Raw genomic sequence first — 19417 nt, 5'->3', positions numbered from 1 at the left:
GGCGGGTCGGGTTCCAGAGAAAAGCGGCCTACTGTTGACAAAACCATTGAGGAGATAAAACAGGTGCAAACATAACTGTCGATAGAGAATGATGAATTGCCTGATATTCAAACCATTCTGAATGATTTAGATATTGCTGAAAATTGTAACTGGGATACTGGTCTCAGACGCAGGTCCAAGTTTGTGCCGCAGGGCGGTTACCACTCCAACATTGACAAATTTGGACGACATGATCACAAGCAAGTTACACAAGCTGGACACCACAAGTGCATACACACGTCATCATCATAATTTAACAAAGAGAAAAAGGGAAGCCTTGAATAGACTGCACAAAATTGATAACATTGTCATATGGGAAGCGGATAAGGGGGTAAAAGTAGTCGTCATGGATACTAAGGACTCCATGGGGGAAATTGCTCGTCAACCAGTGCTATGAGCTTATTAACTTTAACCCCACTAGTGACCTACAGACTACCATCAATGGGCGACTATCTGAGTGGAGGAATGAATGTCTCCTCACTGATGATGAATTTAAATATCTGCACATCCACCAGGCACGCTTCCCGTGCATTTACATCCTACCCAAGGTGCACAAGGGAGGTGGGTTCCCGGGTAGACCCATCATCTCCAGGGTGGGCTCGCCAACAGAAAGGCTGCAGAATTTGTGGACCTCACATTGCAGAGGCATGTTACCAACCTTCCCTCTTACCTAAAAGACAGTAAGGATATCCTGGTCAAATTTGAATATTTAACATGGTCAGATGAGCTAATGTTCGTCACCCTTGATGTAGTAGGATTATACACGTGCATCCGCAAGGAATTCGGTATGTTGGCAGTCCGCCACTACCTAGACAAAGAGGGGGCGGACAACTATTCCTACAACCTCATGATCATGGAAATGATTGATCTTATCTTGACAAATAATTTTTTCAAACATGATGAAAGGTGGTACCACCAGCTAGAGGGGACAGCTATGGGTTCCAGGTTCACTCCCTCATATGCCAGCCTTTTCATGGGCTGGTATGAGAGGGAGCATGCCTGGAACAAAAGTGCCTCCCCCTGGACCAAACACATCGTGTTTGGGGGGAGGTACATAGACGACATCGTCTATCTGTGGTCTGGCTCAGAAACCCAGCTTAAAGAATATCTCATATACCTGAATGACAACCCTTACAATGCACAACTTACAATGTCACACAGCAAGGAGAGTATTGACTTCCTGGATATACACTTTATTATCAAGGAGGGCCGGATACACAGCACCCTATTCAGGAAAAAAACAGCATGCAACAGCATTTTACATGCCTCCAGCGCACATGCTAGCTCAGTTATCTCCAATATTCCATATGATATGGTGAGATGGTATGGAGTCGCCGCATATGTAGTGAAGACAACAGATTTATGGAGAACATCACGGACATCAAACATCGTTTCACAAACAGGGGGTGTGATACGACAACCCTAAACAGGGCAGAATGCAGAGCCCTGGAGCTTCCCAGAGCACAAACCCTCAAAACAATTTACAACCAACATCTCCGATAGCGCACATGCGAACTGCAGAATTAGAGACAAGGTTTCTTTGTTCCAACTATACCGCGCATAGCGACAACATTTTCAAGGCCTATAGTAAACACTGGCACTTGCTTCTGGACATTCCAAAGCTGCATCCCCTCATTAGTGTAACATTCTCTCTTGTGTATAGAAGGGGACGCATGCTCAGGGGCTCTTTGTGTCCCAGTTATGTGGCCACACAGAAAACCACTAATACCTGGTTACCAACCCCACCAATTGGCTTTTACACATGTACCAGATGTAATGTGTGTATTTTTGGCCATAACAAATGTAAGAAATTCAGCCATAACACTGACAAGGTATACCACATTAGGCACTTCATTAATTGCAACACTAAATATGTACTGTACACGCTGGAGTGTCCATGCGGCAAGGTATACGTGGGGAGCACGGTGCGATGTCTCAAGTAGGGGTGGGCGGCCAGCTACGCTCTGTGCACGGAGTGTGCGTAGTGCCGCCTACTCCGCATTTTGCGGAGCGGGCGTAGCCAGGCGGCACTACGCACGCTCCGCAGACGGAGCGTAGCTGGCCGCCACCCGCCTCCCTCCCGCCCTCCCTAAATACTTTCAATGAAACGAGTAAAATAATTAAAACGCACTTACCTTGCCCGCCGCTGCCCGCCGCGTCCCCGGGGCTCGCTATCTGCATTCTTCCGTCTTGTTTACTAATGCGCATGCGCGGGCGGCCGCGCATGCGCATTTTCTCGCGAGAAATGCGCATGCGCGGCCGCCCGCGCATGCGCATTAGTAAACAAGACGGAAGACTGCAGATAGCGAGCCCCGGGGACGCGGCGGGCAAGGTAAGTGCGTTTTAATTATTTTACTCGTTTCATTGAAAGTATTTAGGGAGGGTGGGAGGGAGGCGGGTGGCGGGGCTGGCGGCCAGTGGTGTTTGCGTAGTGGGGCTACGCGGAGTGCAGAGGTGGGCATAGTTTCTCGCCCACTTCGCGTAGCTCCGCGAAGCCCCACTACGCCCACTACGCCCAGGGCTAGTCTCAAGACACAAATTCAACATCGCCGTGCCCTCATTAACAATAACACTCGATACCCAATGACCTACCATTACAAGGGGGCATTATGGAATCAACCTCATGCCCCCAACAAACGGGGTTGCAGCCGAGACCTGACATCAAGACAAACCGAATCTAAATGGATATGCGGATTGCAGTCGGTTCCTCAAAAGACACAACACTGACCATGAGTTCCACTACTTTCTTACTTGAAACACTTGGCGTCTAGGGACCTATTCCGTGGGACTGACTCTATGTTCACACTGACCATTGGATCATTGCTCCCAGGCCCTGTTTTACCGCAGCCACCACCATCCTTGCTTCTTTTGAACACCCATCGCCACCCTCGGCCTCATATTATAACATGCTACCTGGTCCCGCCACCACCACGCGTTGTCAGGCTGCCACGCTATTGCAAAGTGGCCTTTCAGATCCAATGGGGATCACATACCCACCCCATGGCACGCATTGTATTACCAGTGGCACCTAACATCTTTGCACCGGGACCATTCTGTCATCTGCTTTGGCCATCACATGGGATATTGAGGGCACACACTCTCCATTGTGCATTCTTACACCAGCTCGGTTTTCTCTTCCACCGATTTCAGCAGCATGTATGTTTATTGTCACATATCGCACATTACTTAGTTTTTTATGCCTTGTCCACAGCATGATAGGATGCTGGAGTGTCTTCTTCTTCCCAACTTTAGGCGCATTTGCATGCCCACACAGTATGTTCTCCGCTTCATTAACGTCACAGATCACAGCCGCATGCATCGTTGTTGTCATACATGGGACATTTCCTATTTTTATATGCTTTCACTAGGGCATGATAGGACGGAGTGTCTTTTGCCTCCGAATTTTGGGCGCAGATGCATGCTCCCCGCTTCATTCGAACCACCCATTACAGCCGCAAGAATTTTCATTGTTACACATGGGGTATCCCTTACTCTCATATGCTTACACTGTGGCATGATAGGACGTTGGAGTGTCTTCTGCTTCCGAATTTTGGATGCACGTGCATGCCCATTCGGTATGTCCTCCACTTTATTCGAACCACCATGGTTCCCCTAACAACAGTATTGCGTGCTGCCGCCACATAAAATTTTAGTTTTGTCTTTCCACATGGGGCTTTTTTAAACTGTATTCTGCCTCCATTACAGCATTTGGTTACGCCGGTTCATCTCCCTGTCTGCCTTTGGGCTCCACATCATGCACGGAGAGTAAGTCTTTTTTCCTTTTCATTCCAACCTCGTGGGTTCCCACGGCAACCTCAGACGCCATGAGTCCGTAGGCTTTCTTTCTACATTCCGAACATTCCAACACACGCAGGCTGACAGGCTGATTTAGACATTGATTGACGGGTCACGGCCCCCTGAGTCTCTCCTCCAGTTACACTTTCCGAAGCGTGCTTTTCTCTTTCTTCTTTTTTCGTTTTTCTTGATCTACCGGCCCGCCTCTCCACCAATGGATTCCACTATCATTCAGAGGCAGTGCCAGGAAGGAGCATGGATATACCACGGCTCCAGGTAAGCGGGGCGCTTTACTACTTGGGTTATCACTTTCCCACTTGCCTCCGCTCACACCATTTTTCATTCCATGCTGTCCTGCCTCCATGTGCTGCCAGCAACCTGTGATGCATTTTGGCCCAAGGCCAAAGCCTGATACCCTTGCTAGATATTCTCGCCCTTTCCGCTTGGCTCCTCTAGCTTGGGCTTTGGTCTTTACTTTTTCATACTGTCATCTCCCTGTACGTTGCGGCCCCCTGAGCTACTTTCACCTTAGCTCTGAGTATCACCTCAGAGATGCAGCCGCACTCTAGGTCATGACTTGCCCTTACTACTTTTCCACATCACTTCTGTCCTGCGTATTTTTATCATCACTCACGGGTCCCAGCACCTTCCCACCAACAGCTGTTGTTTCCATAACAGTATCACGTCCGTCCATCCATGCCCCATAACGCGATGGCCGGAACTGCATACCGTCTCCCCGTCTTTCTCTGACCCGCTACGCATCTGGCCCTCTCCGCCCATTTCCATCTTTGCTCACGAGTCTAGAGACCCTTCAACCCTCATAGTCACAGTTTCCATAACCTGGACACGTCCAACCCTGCATGCCCCATACCCCGATGCTCGGCACTACACATACTCTCCCCTTCTCTCTCTGAACGGCCACACACCTTGCTTTCTCCACCCCTCCCTGGGTGGTACGGATATTATCATTATACGCTTTGCTTGTGGCTGATTGCATCTTTACCTCCCCTGGCAGATCTCTTTATTGGGCCCTTATCAAGGAGGCACTCTCTGTCCTCGGAGCCGCCATCACACTCGTGACTGCTACCACAGTGATAATCGGTCATTCCCTAACAGGAGACCTCACCATCACGGAACCCTTTGGAATTGATCTTCAATAATACATACAGTATGTGCCTATGCACGTCTCTGTACACCCCATTCAACTACTGTTGTTGTCTTTGACCTTTTGATACTCGTCCACTTGTTTATCTCCCCTCTCTCTAACTTTTGTAATCTCGTCACCAGTAGCGATCTTTATATTGGACTGCTCTTAGCTGTGTGCCTATTTGTCTTTTGCAGCACATTGCCATCGTTTTGCGCATCTGCCTCCACTTGGGTTTATTTGTACATTGGAACTGTATCTCTCAGAGATCTCATATATGGGGTACACATAGGTAGGTCCTAATTACAGGTGGGACTCTGAATACATAGTTGCTTGGGGTCCATAACTTTAGACCCATGCTTGTTATTATGTTACAAACTTAAGTCCAGCATTTTTTGATCCCGTACACGGACACAAAGAGGAGATTAGTCAGTACAGTGATGGTCTCTGAACATACAATCTTGCGGGGTATATGCTGGCAGGTCTAGGCCTGTCGTTTTACTATTTTACACATGGGCACTTTACCTGGTTACTGGCTACCTGATAACAACCCCACCAGGACACTCGTACTAAGATATGATTGCAGTTTTTATATTGACTTCGTATATGACCAGTTCCATTTAAATAGAAATAGGTATGGGTGTGACATATCCCTGTATGTACTGACCTGTTCTATGATTCATTCATGTTTTATGTGCACTATTTGGCATTTGTGTTATTAGGTTTGTTTCCAGTTTAGGTGTTGAACGAATGTAAGTACATATTGGGGGTCATGTCCCGTGTTAATATTATGGTGTTATTTTGAATTATGTTTTATATGTACTCATTTACATTTTTTTTTCCGTGTCCACCTAGATATTTGTACATACTTATAGTGGTGTCATTTTTTATTATGTCCTATATATATTCATGTGCTCGTTTTCTCCTGTGTCCATTTAGTCATTTATATATATATTTATATTATCTATGTTACACCTCTTTTCAGCCCTGCAGAGGTTCATTTCTGCTGAACGAAACGTGTTGGCTGAGACTCTTTGCACATTTTTGTTGGAATATCTGAATAAAGACATTTTTTCACTAAAGGATATTGAATATTTGTTGTTACTGAAACAGAAGACCAGGGTGGTGCACCGCTCCATCTTCTCCCAGATTCCTGTTTATCGGCCTGGCAGTTTGCATCTCCCAACGGCAGGTGTAGGAGCAGTCTGTGTACACCAATTGTGAATACATCATCAACTATTTATAACGGGAATGCAGCAAAGAGGTGTGGCCATTGGAGTCCGCCGTTGATCCCTGCCCTCCACAGCCTTCTCAGAAATACCCGGCATAGACTGACATTTTTTAGCAGTCTGATATGCAGCCGTAACTTCAGCTGTGGATGGAGGGAATTCTAAATTAGCAAGGTATAAACCAACAGTTTGAGTGCGCAATAATGACTAAATATGAGCAGGTGCAAAGAGGACCTATCTACAATATGAGGGAATAGCTTACTGTGATCCAGAGTGGCATGGCAGTAATGAGACCAGACATTGACCACAATACCAGCACTGATACCTAGAAGGCCATGAAGTGGAAGACTACAAAACAGCAGCAGATGTATGGTAGGTAACAGCATATAACCAAGACAAGGTAAAAAGATGTGGAGGCACAAGACGAGGATTAATACTCGAGGAACTTGGAGGGAGGAAAATAACAAAGTTGGAACACATAAATCGAGTAAAAGTGGCAAGCCAATGCAACCAAAAAATATTGCCATGGAAGGAAGCATTGCAGTGTGTTTGAGAAATGATTCTACTACGGCTGACCTGTAGCTAAATCTCTGAGCCGAATGTTCCCACCCCTATTCATTTAGAGGTCTAGTGTTCCTCAGATATCATTACCCAGGACTCCATATTCCCGTCTCAATCACATGATTCTGTAACTGAAGCAAGTAGTGATTTGGAGCTGCAGTGATTGCAGGCCACAGGTCTGAACAGGTGTGATAGTGCATAAAGGTGTCAGTGATCCCTACTGAGTCAGCTCCTGAACTAAAAAGAATGTGACTCATGCACCATTAAAAGTCCTTTAAGTAGTCTACATTTATTAATGCCGAAAGTCAAAGCAATATGAGCCAAACCATGAGATTAATTTCAGGTTGATTTCAACAGCTGCCTTCTACTTCTACTTGATTATCATCTCTTCTTCTTGGCAGAAGCCAGGGTTGGCTCCTCCACATGGGCGGTGGAGCGTCGCCCCACTGCTTTCTCGCAGTGCGAGAAGCAGAAACATAAAATGGTATTATGAATGCCATTTTATGTTTCTGCTTCTTGCACTGCGAGAAAGCAGAAGAATTTGGTTGGCTGGTCCTGCTCCAGGCAGGGGAGGAGTGGCTTCCCCACTGTTGTGGGCGCTGACTGTTTGGTCGGCACTAGGGCCGACCAAACCAGTCATATGCACTTTCCTGTTTACTCCTGTAGGCTGCATAGAATAAGCGGCCTCCCCATAGATGTCTGTGGGGTCGGCGTCGCAGCCAATCACATTGCTGCCATTGCAGCATTGTAATTGGCTTAGAGGAGGAGAGGGAGGCTGCCTTCTTTCCGCTTCCTACCAGGAGCAGAGAGAGAAGGAGACATGACGCGGGACCGGAGGCGAAGGTAAGTTTTTATTTTTTTATTTAAATTAACCCCCCACCATCCCTGTGTGACCCCCTTCCCGTGTGACCCCCCCCCCCACATACACACACACACACACCACCCCTACCTACGACTCATGCCGGCCGCGACTGGCAGAAGCATGTTATTTGCTTTTAAGGGATTTGCGTGAAGACTGTTCAACCAGCACCATGCATGTTCAGCTATTTAAATGACAGCACTGTCGACTGTGGAACACAGGGGGAAGACACCATTTGGGACATGCCATACAAAGACCATCTGTTGACTCATTTTGTGCCTGATTCTGTGTTATTCATTCTGATGGATGTTCTTTGTGTACATGCATATGTGTGGGTATTTCTATAGCAAAAACCTAGCTACAGCAATAGAGCCCTGTTTTTTCATATATCGAGGCAACCACATCTCTAGCATAGGTCTGGGGGAACAAGACACAAATATCAACACTTAAATAGCCCTGGCTATGTTTTGGTGTTCCATTAGGTTCACCAAGTAACAATGCCTCATGTTTTTTTATTTTCTGTTTTTAACTGTCAGAGCAAACTGTCTCTACACCGTACATAAAACCGAACCCAGTATGAGCAACTTCCAAAATGTCTAATCATTATTAATTACCTATAAACACTTTATTTTAGATAATTAATTTTAAGTATCAAAACCGTTTTGGAAGGGATTTTCCTCTCTTGAAGCACCTCTACTTACATCACTACATTCATACTAGTTCACCCATAATTGTACACTCTTAATCCCTCAAATTCAAAGCATCCTAGCATTACTTGAGTACGTTTATCTATCTTAGTGGTAAAGGTGTCAAGTTAGGAAACTTCCAACAACGTCAACTCTAGATTTCACTTGAAACGTGCATTTAAATCCACCTTCTTGAGGACCCTCAGAGATCTCTTTTAAAAGTTAGCCAAATTGCTGTCACAGAAGAGATCTATCTAGTCATCCTCCATATATTTCTTCTACCATTCAACTCCTACACTTTCAAATCACAGTAGTTCATACAACTACTAGTTGGAGTCAGGATCTTCTTTTAAAATGAGTTAATGCTTTTATGACATGCTGTCGAATAAAGTTTGAATTTGAGTTAATGCATGATTTCACAGCTATTATTCAATGCTACTCCATCAGTGAGCAAATGCTTCATCAAGGCATGTTGGCTGGAGAATCCTTCTTAAGTACACATACTATGGTCCTCCACCACAGCTATCTGTTACTCATCTCTCTTGTAGCAGAGAAAAGCAATGGAGCCCTGTACTGGGCCAATCATAAAGATTGTGACCAGTGATCATTGATCATTTATAAGGCGGAGCATTTAAGTAGATTATGGTGATGTGAGAAGGGCCCTCAAATGTGTTGAGAAGTATAGTTCTCCAGTATTAGGGGTGTCTTTCATAGATTCACATGCTTGAATATTCCCCGTCGTCGAAGTGGGAGTCCCACGGTACATAAATAGCAGTAATATATATGCATGTATACATGAGAAATATCATAAATAAAATATACATACGTATAATGCAATAGAAATGAAAACTTGAAAAGTACCATAGAACAGAAGAGGCCCATTGAAAAGCCCAAGGGAGAATTCACTTTAGTAACATATTAGAATCATTATGTGTTGGTCCACATTCCAGCCAATCAGGCTGTAGACTCCTCTAGAACCTTCTCCTCAGAAGCCCCAGTCCTCAGATTTTCTACCGCACGTCGTGTGAAGGGAGTCTCCCTGAGCTCTGCTCAGTTTTTTCCAGTTTCTAGCTGTTTTTCTTCAGAAATGTCTTCTACTAAGAAAACTTTGTTCAAGGCTTGTCCATCCTGTGGTAAATTGCGCCTTTTTCCTGAGGACCCACACAGTAAGTGTATTTACTGTCTTTACCCGGACCACATTGCCTCTTCCTGCAAGTTCTGTCGCACTTTTCCCCCTAAAACATTGAGGGGTAGAGAGGCCCGTCTCCTTCTGTGGCTACAGAAGTTGAAAACATCTGAGAATGTGGTTTCTGATGCTGAGAGTATGTCATCTGGATTTTCTAAATCCTCTCAGAAGCGTGGGTCTGAGACTGAAGTTCCCTCTCCTTTTCTTAAAAAGAGTAAAATGTTGGGTTCTTTCAAGGATGTCTCCCCACAAGACTTGCTTCAGGGCGCGCCTACGGGACCTGGCTCTCTGGCGTCTAGACCCAAGACTATGCCCTCCTCTTCAAAAACGGGCATTGGCTCGTCGACGGGCTCGTCGACGCGTCCGTCGACGTCTTCAGCGACTACGAAGTCCGTTTTGGCAGTTTCCACATCGACGACTACTTCTTCCCTGTCGACCAGCTCTGCAACGACGACGACCATCTCGTCGACGAGCAGCCATGAGGTGAGACCCATCTCGTCTATTATTTTGATCTCGTCGATCAAAACGTCGACGAAGAAATCATCGTCTACGCGCCTTCCGTCGACGGCTCCTCCATCGACGAAGAGCAAGCCATCATCGTCGACGCCTGTTTCGACGACCGGATCTTCCTCGTCGACGACGTTCCCGTCGACGATTACATCTCCGTCGACGGTGACCGCCCCGTCGACGACTGTTCCGTCGACGGCTACTATCTCGTCGTCGAAAGCCTCATCGTCGACGGCGAAGAATGCAAAAAAATCTTCGTCGACCAAGACTAAGCTGTTAACTCCTACGCCGGTTTCTGCGGCGACGACACAAAAATAACCAGGGGGTGCTAAAACTTTGGAAATTCCGTCGACGGGCTCGTTGACGACGCACCAACCCCTACAGACTGCTACCACCTTCAAAGTGGTTACTGCCTCATCTCTCAAGACTGTACCACTCATACAGTTAAGTCCAGTAAGGAGTGGATCTCAGCCTCCGGAAAAATTGTTTCAGTCTGGAGAAGAGGAGTCTGGAAATGATTCTGAAATGGATCAAACTTATGAACCAGCATCCAGTCCTTCTGAATTACACATTAAATGTCAAGACTACAGTGACGAGGATGAGGAGGTGGATAATAACGTCGAAGATGGGAATGTACTTTTTTCCAATCGATAGATCACAACCAACAACTTACGAACAGGTTACGCAAATTCCTCTGTCATTGGTGCAAAACCTGCAACATATGCTGGACGACTACAATCGTAGGTTTCCACCGTCGTTGCCTCCTTCCCCAGCACCTCAAGTACACCGGTCTCAGTCTCCAGCTCCTCGACCTCCGTCTCCAGCACCTCGACCACAGTCTCCAGCACCCAGGCCTCAAGCTCCGGCGCCTGTCGCGCCTACGTCTCCTTTGGGTGCTTGTCCTGATACTGATGATGAGAATCAAACTCCTCGCAACACTGGGGATAATGACACTGATGATGACATGCAGGAATGGGACAATTATAGGGCACAGACACCCTCTACTCCACCGGCGTCACCAAGAGCTTCGCCACCAGTGGATGTCGCGAGTTTCCATAACCTTATGGTTCGTGCAGCGAAAAGGTTCCACTTAGCAATCGAGGCACAACAAACGGAATGCTTTTTGTATGATTTTAAGGACTTGCCTCACCGGCAAACGCATACCATCCCTATCATAGACCACATATGGGAAGAAGGTCTACAGTTGATGGAACGTCCTAATTCCATTCCAGCTGTTCTACCTAGATTGGACAAAAAATATAAAGCGCCATCTACTTCTCCGGCCTGTTTAGTTTCACAACCTAAGGCAGATTCTGTTATCACTCAGGCGGCGCAAAAAAGATCTCGGAATCCAGCCATACCCCTGACATCTCCGCCTGATCAGGATGGCCGTAAATTAGACTCAATTGGAAAGAAATTTACCACTATGGCAGCGACAACGGTGAGAGAATTCAACGCCTTAGCCATTCTAGGTCGCTACGACCGTCAAATGTGGTCTGAGATCGCTGGTCTGATCCCTCAAATGCCCGACTCCATCCGCGATGAAGAGCAGGCCATCATTCTCGAAGGAGAAAAAATGTCAGCAGAAATAATCGACTGTGCCGTCGATATATCCTCCACTGGCTTCCGACAACTAGCAGGTGCTGCAGTCTTGCGCCGTCAAGGCTGGCTGAAATCAACTACCTTCCATCCAGAAGTCCAGTCCAGAGTGTTAGATTTACCTTATGACGGTGAATCTTTATTCGGTAAGCATGTTGATGATGCTTTGGAACTTATAAAGAAGGACACAGATACAGCAAAGTCCTTGACAACTCTCCAATATCGGAAACGGCCATTTCGTGGAGCACGCGGTAGAGGAGGAGGAACCTCTACTTTTCGTGAAACAGGCCAATATCGAGCATACACTTACAACGATAACAGACAAAGAGGATCCTATCAGTCCCAAAATCGTTCATCCACCTCCAGACCTTACCAGCGTAAGTCCAATTACAGAGGTGGTGCGAACAGCAACAAAAAACAATGAGACGACTGTGCATCTTGGAGGTCGAATTTCTAAGTTCTTCTGCAATTGGTCGCACATTACCAACGACCAATGGGTTTTGGACGTTGTTTTAAAAGGACATACCCTGGAATTTACGAAATTTCCCCCCGCTCGCCCGCCTTCGGGTCCACCTTCTTCCCATTTCAAGGAACTGTTGGCCCAGGTGCAGCTTATGATCAGGAAAGGAGCCATAGAATTGGTACCGCAAGGTCAACGCGGCAGGGGGTTTTACCCCCGTTTCTTTCTAGTGAAGAAAAAATCAGGAGAGTGGCGCCCCATCTTAGATTTGAGAGCCCTAAACAAGTTCATCGCATCAAAGACTTTTCAGATGCTTACCCTACTTCAAATCTTGAATTTCCTCATTCCAGGAGAGTACTTTTCAACAATAGACCTTCAAGATGCATATTTCCATGTGCCTATTCATCCCAGGCAAAGGAAATACCTCCATTTTACAGTCGGCCAATTTCATTATCAATTCAAGGCCCTACCATTCGGCCTTCGATCAGCACCGAGGGTATTTACCAAGATTCTAGCCCCGGTGGCTGCCCACCTGCGTTTACAGGGCATCCAGTTCTATCCGTATCTGGACGTAGCCTGATAAAGGCCAGGACTTTTCAATTAACGAAACAGCACACACAAGTCTGCATATCCCTGTTCGAAACGTTGGGCTTCTCCATCAATTGCCTAAAGTCACACTTCCAACCATCTCAATAGCGAGTTTTTCTAGGAGCCTCGCTCGATTCTCGGCTAGGGCAAGTGTTCGTTTCACTGGAGCGACAGAGCCGAATGTTACAGAAAGTTCAGTTCCTGCAGTGAAGGCAGTACGTTTCTGTCCGGATGTACAAATCATTCCTCGGCATGGCTTCTTCGTGCATTCAACTGATTCCCAACTGCAGATTGCACATGAGAGTCCTTCAGGAAGAACTAGACAGCCAGTGGAAGCAGGTATCGGGGTCGTTCGAAGACAAGATCCATCTAACGCCCCGCATTCAAAAAGCTTTGGAGTGGTGGGCTCATCCTCCAAACATAGCGACAGGTCGTTCATTCATGGACGAACCACCAACACTTACACTAACGACAGACGCTTTCCTAGAAGGTTGGGGGGCACATCTCGACGGGATGTCCGTGAAGGGAAAATGGACGGCGTCTCAGCGCACTTGGCACATAAATCGCTTAGAACTACTGGCGATTTTCTTGGCCTTGAAGTCCTTTCAGAGAGTAGTGCAGGGACAAACATTGCTGGTAAGCATGGGCGAATTTTGCGGATCTCGCGTTCGCGAATTTTGCGGATTTGCGAATTCGCAATCCGCAAAATCCGCGAATTCCCTCAAATTTGCGGATTTTTTTTTTTTGTGTTCGCCCGTGTTTCTGCCAGTTCGCGAGGGTTTTTACAATTTCGCAATTTGCGAACTTACCTGTCGGGTCGCAAGTTTTGCGAACTTGTTGTTTCTACGTGTCCAGCCTGTTTGGGACACTCTTCTTCATCACTGCCACTCTCTGTCACCACTGCCACTCTCTGACTACTCATGCCACCCTCTGGCCCACCCATGCCACCCTCTGTTTCATCACCACACCCTCTGGTTGTCCAGTGTACATTATTTTCGGCAAAGCAAAGCACACCTTCCCTGCCTCAAGTGACCTGAATTAATTTGGGGTTGATTAATGTGTCACAGAATATTTTTTTAGCTGGCACCTGCTTCCTTAGTGCGCCCTGATTAGTGATCTTTTGCACTTGCTAAGTGCTTTCATTGTTGCAAAATTAGTTACAACACCTGCCCTGCCCCAACTGACAATAATGAATTAGGGGCTGATTAATGGATTTTAACTTCCAGCCTGGCTCCTGCTTGTCTCCCTTAGCTGTAATTCAGGACCTTTGTGGCATATGTGTAACTATTCTGAGGTTCAGAGCAGGGTCACATAATAGTTGCAACTGGCAACTGAACTCTGGAGGGGCCCCTCGGGAAGCACTACAGGAAATGGCTACTAATGATGAGCCTGAACTTTTGAACCTGGCAAGTAGTTTCAGTTTTGCTAAGATCGTATTTCTGCAATTTAGCACTTATTCGCGGGGCGCGAAGTTGTACTGGGAAGCCGCGAACTCACGCGAACAGTGCGAGCAGTGCGAGCAAAATCCGCTGCTCGCGGATTTGCGGATTTTGCGGGAGATTCGCGAATCTCGCGGATTGCGGATTTCCCGAAAATCCGCAAAATCCGCGAGCGAAACGGATTTTCCGCCCATACCTAATTGCTGGTGAGGACGGACAATACCACCAGCATGCACTACATCAACAAACAGGGTGGCACAAGATCTCTCGTGCTGTCACAACTGGCACAGGAAATATGGGATTGGGCTCTCCAACAGCAAATACATCTCCAAGCTATCCATGTACCAGGTGTGGCCAATGTGCTGGCGGACTCGCTCAGCAGAGCCCTCTCGGACAACCACGAATGGGAACTCAACCAACCAACGTTGGATTTCATCTTTCGACAGTGGGGCCGACCACAGTTGGATCTCTTTGCAACTGTTCTCAACAGGAAGTGTCAACGGTTTGCGAGCCGGCATCCACACAAGGAGTCGAGCGGGAATGCCTTTTCAATAGACTGGTCGAACGACTTCATCTATGCATTCCCTCCACTGCCGCTCATTCCTCGTCTGTTACACAGAATGAGATTCCAACTATGTCGAATAATCCTGATCGCACCCAAATGGCCGAGACGTCCTTGGTTCTCAGATCTTCTTCTGTTCTCTCTGACACATCCGATACAATTGCATCCTCTGCCACATCTTCTCACAATGCAACAAGGTCAAATATGCCATCCAGATCCAGCATATCTCCAACTTCATGCTTGGAACCTGAGTACAATGAATTTGCACACATGAATATCGACAAAGATTGTAGGGCAGTGCTAGCAAGTGCTCGCGCCCCATCTACCATCAAAACTTACCAGTTGAAGTGGAAGCGTTTCTGTGCTTGGTGCTCCACCACTAAAACACTGGATCCCATGTGTGCTCAGCCAGAACAAATCTTGCCGTTCTTTTTGTCTCTAGCAAGATCAGGATTATCACACTCCACTCTAAAGGTTTTTCTAGCTGCAATCTCTCGTTTTCGCCATGATGGCGTAACATCTTTGTACTCCTCCAGGATAATCAGGCAATTCTTCAAGGGCCTTTTTCGGATGTTCCCACCAATCCGTCGGCCTCCACCTTCTTGGCGACTGAACTTAGTTTTGTCTCAACTACTTTTGCCTCCATTAGAGCCCATCCATTTTTCCAATCGAAAATTCCTCACTTGGAAAGTGGCTCTGTTGCTTGCTCTGACCTCATCCAGGCGCGTCAGCGACATCCAAGCCTTTACTATACAGCCACCGTTTCTACAGTTCTCCAACGAGGCTGTTACTTTGAGAACAAATCCCAGTTTTATTCCTAAGGTTCCCAGTGACTTCCATCTCAATGAACCTATTGTCCTTAAGACTTTCTTCCCTGCACCTCAATCTGCAGCGGAACGCTCTTTGCACACTCTGGATGTGAAGCGCTGCCTTAAATTTTACATTCAACGCACAGCTACATTTAGAAAGACTGATCAATTGTTTGTAGCATATGGCCCAGTGTGCAAAGGACAACCTGTAACTAAACAGACTATCACCAGATGGATATCGTCTGCCATATCCTACTGTCATCAACGGGCTGACAAGCCCCTTCCTGCTCCGGCTCGAGCTCATTCCACGAGAGCTGTGTCGACTTCTGCTGCCCTCTTTGCGGGGGTACCTCTGAGACACATCTGCAGAGCTGCTATTTGGTCTAGCAGCCATACTTTTACGAAGCACTACTGCCTGCAATCAACAGATGCCGCGGATGCGGCAGTAGGTCAAGCGGTGCTGCGGAATCTTTTCCGATAAAAGTGAGCCTCTGTTGCTTCCCGCCTCCAGTCATAAAGGTTTTGTCATGTTTTGGTTTTAAAATTGCTTATTAAGTGATATGTTTTGCCAAGACTTAATTGTTATATTCCTTTATGACTAATGTATATTTACTGCTTTCTATTCTTATTCAAGCATGTGAATCTATGAAAGACACCCCTAATACTGGAGAAGAACAAAAGTTACTTACCTGTAAACTGTGGTTCTCCAGTATTGGTGTCTTTCATAGATTCACATGCGACCCTCCCATCCTCCCCTCAGAGGCTCTCTCTCTTCTCCTCAAGCATTTGTACTTACTTGTGCTACGAAAATCTGAGGACTGGGGCTTCTGAAGAGAAGGTTCTAGAGGAGGCTACAGCCTGATTGGCTGGAATGTGGACCAACACATAATGATTCTAATATGTTACTAAAGTGAATTCTCCCTTGGGCTTTTCAATGGGCCTATTCTGTTCTATGGTACTTTTCAAGTTTTCATTTCTATTGCATTATATGTATGTATATTTTATTTATGATATTTCTCATGTAAACATGCATATATATTACTGCTATTTATGTACCGTGGGACTCCCACTTCGATGACGGGGAATATTCAAGCATGTGAATCTATGAAAGACACCAATACTGGAGAACCACAGTTTACAGCCCTAAAAACACAGTGAGAAATCTAGGAGTGTTAATAGATCAAACACTTACCTACAAGGACCACGTAAACCAGGTGGCAAGCACCTGTTTCCGAGCCATCGGCATGCTAAGGAGAGTGTTTCCCTACCTGCCAGACTGCCATAGAAAAACACTAGTACAGGCATTAATCATCAGCAGAGTGGATTACTGCAACGGCCTTCTTTTGGGAGCAAATGAAGGGCAGATCAAAAAACTGCAAGTAATCCAAAATACGGCAGCTAGGTTAGTCCTTAATGCCCCCCCTAGGACTCCCTCCCTTCCCCTGCTGACCAAACTTCATTGGTTACCAGTGAGAAAACGAGTGCAATTTAAGACCCTATGCACAATTCACAAAAGTGTGATAGGTAAAAGCCCTAAATATCTGGCCAACATCTTCCTGCCTTATGCCCCTGGGCGTATCCTGCGCTCTATGAACCAACAACTTCTGCAGGTGCCCAGAATTAAGAAGGCCAGACAAGGGGGGCGAGCCCTAGCCCACCTTGGACCAAAGCTCTGGAACTCTCTGCCTTTTGAGATAAGGACACTGACCAATCATCTGACCTTTCGCAAGGTCTTGAAAACACATCTATTCCCCGTTAACTGAAATAATCTCTCTCTCTAAATACTCCATTCTCCTCTTCACTCAACATCTGAGGATTCACTTACTGGCAAAGCGCGGAGATACCCCTTTGGGGGTCTATTCTTGCGCTATAGAAGAATATAAAATAAAAATAAAATAAATACAGGTAAGTAACTTTTGTTCTTCTTTGACGAAGTGTGTCTTCAGTTCCTTCCCGATTAGGAGGTTCAGGTAGTCCCGATGTCAGCAGGGACATCATTACAGATCCTGGGCCCGCAGACAGAGAAGGCCTCTCTCATGTGGTTTTCATTTTTAGTGATCTTTGCCTCCAGCTTGGAGGTGTCATTTGCATTTGCGACTGACGTCAACTCTCTAGTTGATGTATGTATGTATGTATGTGTGTTCTTATATAGCGCTCAACTTACCCTAGGGCATCTCGGCGCTTGCATTGGGAACCCGTCCTGGCTTATCCCTGTGAGATAACCCATACTGGGCATCCCCAAGGTGAAAGCCAGGCATCCCGCCGCGGGGGGGGGAGTGTGGAGATTAAGCAAGCTTAATGCCCAGAGTTGCAGAGTGTGAACCCGTGATTAGAGTGGGCACCGAAGCGAGAATTATTGAGTCCGTGGACAATTGGGCTCAAGACCCTGCCGCGTCAGGAATTGAACCCTGGTCCCGGGTCTGACCTCTGCTTCAGGGTATTCCTCCTCTAACCAGTGAGCCACACTTCTCCACATTGATGTATCTGTTTCATGTGCAACAGCTTCTCTTTGGTGACTCTACTTCAAAACATGAGTCTGACTCACAATGATTTTACTGTGACTTGTTCTTGGTATACTCCTAGCTTACTCCAGGAATTCAGGAGTAAGTCAGGAGTATTCCAAGGGTAAGTCATGCCTACCACACAGTAAACTATTTGTGAAACAAGCCCAGTACATTTCCTCCTCGTAATAATTCAAGAAAAGCATCTAATATACATAAAATAGGCAGGATTCATGTTAAGAGAAGGCTGTACAATTTGTTAGTCATTGGATAAGAGTCGTGGAGGATGCAAAAATTGAGAAGTTGGCATCTGGGCCACACACTGTTCCCACTGCTTGTTACATACTTTCAACACGAACAGCCGTGCACAGATCATTAACTTTGTATCTATGATATCCTGTCAGAAGTAGGAGCAGCAGGCAGTCGTTAGCTTCTATTTACTTGATAACAACCTGCCATTAGGACCCAGTGTTTACATATTCTGATAGCTACTGTGTAATGTGGGCCTCCGCCTCCAGGTACTGGCATTTCTGATAAATTCGCATTTAAGTGAAAACAAATATTGCAGTCAATCTTAGCCCACACGGTATCTTTCCTGGCTCACAAGCAAACCTTTCAGTGAAAATCTACAACGAGCAAACATTTTGCCTGTGAAGCTAATCAACAAAAAGAAGCACACATAATCAGTCAAATTTGTAGGTAGTAGATTCAAACAATCAAATGTGTTTATAACACAGGTGATAAGGGCATTGGAACCAATTCCTTGAGTTGTCTGCTAAATTTCGTTTATTATCTTCAAGCACACTTTGCAATCTGGTATCAGCAAGTGCACATACCAGAGCCCATATTAAATATGCAGTTATATTGTGGAAGTACTTGAAGCAGTGTACTTCACCAGAAGTAAAAATCCACTGGCAAATAATACTGCGGACGTATCTTCACAGGCAGTGAGGCTTATTGAGTGCGGACTTGCCCCAAAAACAAACGAACCATGGCCCGCTGACGCCCAGCAGTGGAAGCCACCGCGGATTTGTGTGCTAATAGAAGACGAACATGTAAACACGGGGTCTCGTTTATGAGGCGGTGCGTCACTTTTACGCCGCCGGTGCATCACTTTTTGTGACGTACCAGTGGCGTAAAAAATGCGCCTTGTTGAGCCATATTTACAAAGTGACGCATCTAGGTAGATGCGTCACTTTGTAAACCCCTGCGCCACATTATACCTGCGCCAGGTATAATGTATGCAAGGGAGGCGTATTGACGCAAGAAAGGGTCATGGAAGAGACGCAGTGAAATCTATGAGATTTCACTGCGCCACTTCTAGGACTCAAATGCATCAAAATCTTACGCCTGCCTCACAGCAGGCGTAAGACTGACGCAGGCCCTTTCACATGGGAGGACACTTTGCTGGAGTTGCGTCACTTTTGTGACACTCCAGCAATGCGTCACTTTT

General features: G+C 46.3%; 1 protein-coding gene across 1 annotated transcript in view; it reads right to left on the bottom strand.

The window, feature by feature from the left end:
* COL28A1 (collagen type XXVIII alpha 1 chain) overlaps positions 1-19417 on the bottom strand; it is a 689953-nt gene that overhangs the window by 174889 nt on the left and 495647 nt on the right. The window lies entirely within an intron of this gene.

This window comes from Lissotriton vulgaris, chromosome 10, assembly GCF_964263255.1.
Source record: "Lissotriton vulgaris chromosome 10, aLisVul1.2, whole genome shotgun sequence".
In the NCBI taxonomy this organism is placed as follows: domain Eukaryota; kingdom Metazoa; phylum Chordata; class Amphibia; order Caudata; family Salamandridae; genus Lissotriton; species Lissotriton vulgaris.
Note: the sequence above shows the minus strand (reverse complement) of the source record. Positions and strands in the feature narration are given on the sequence as shown.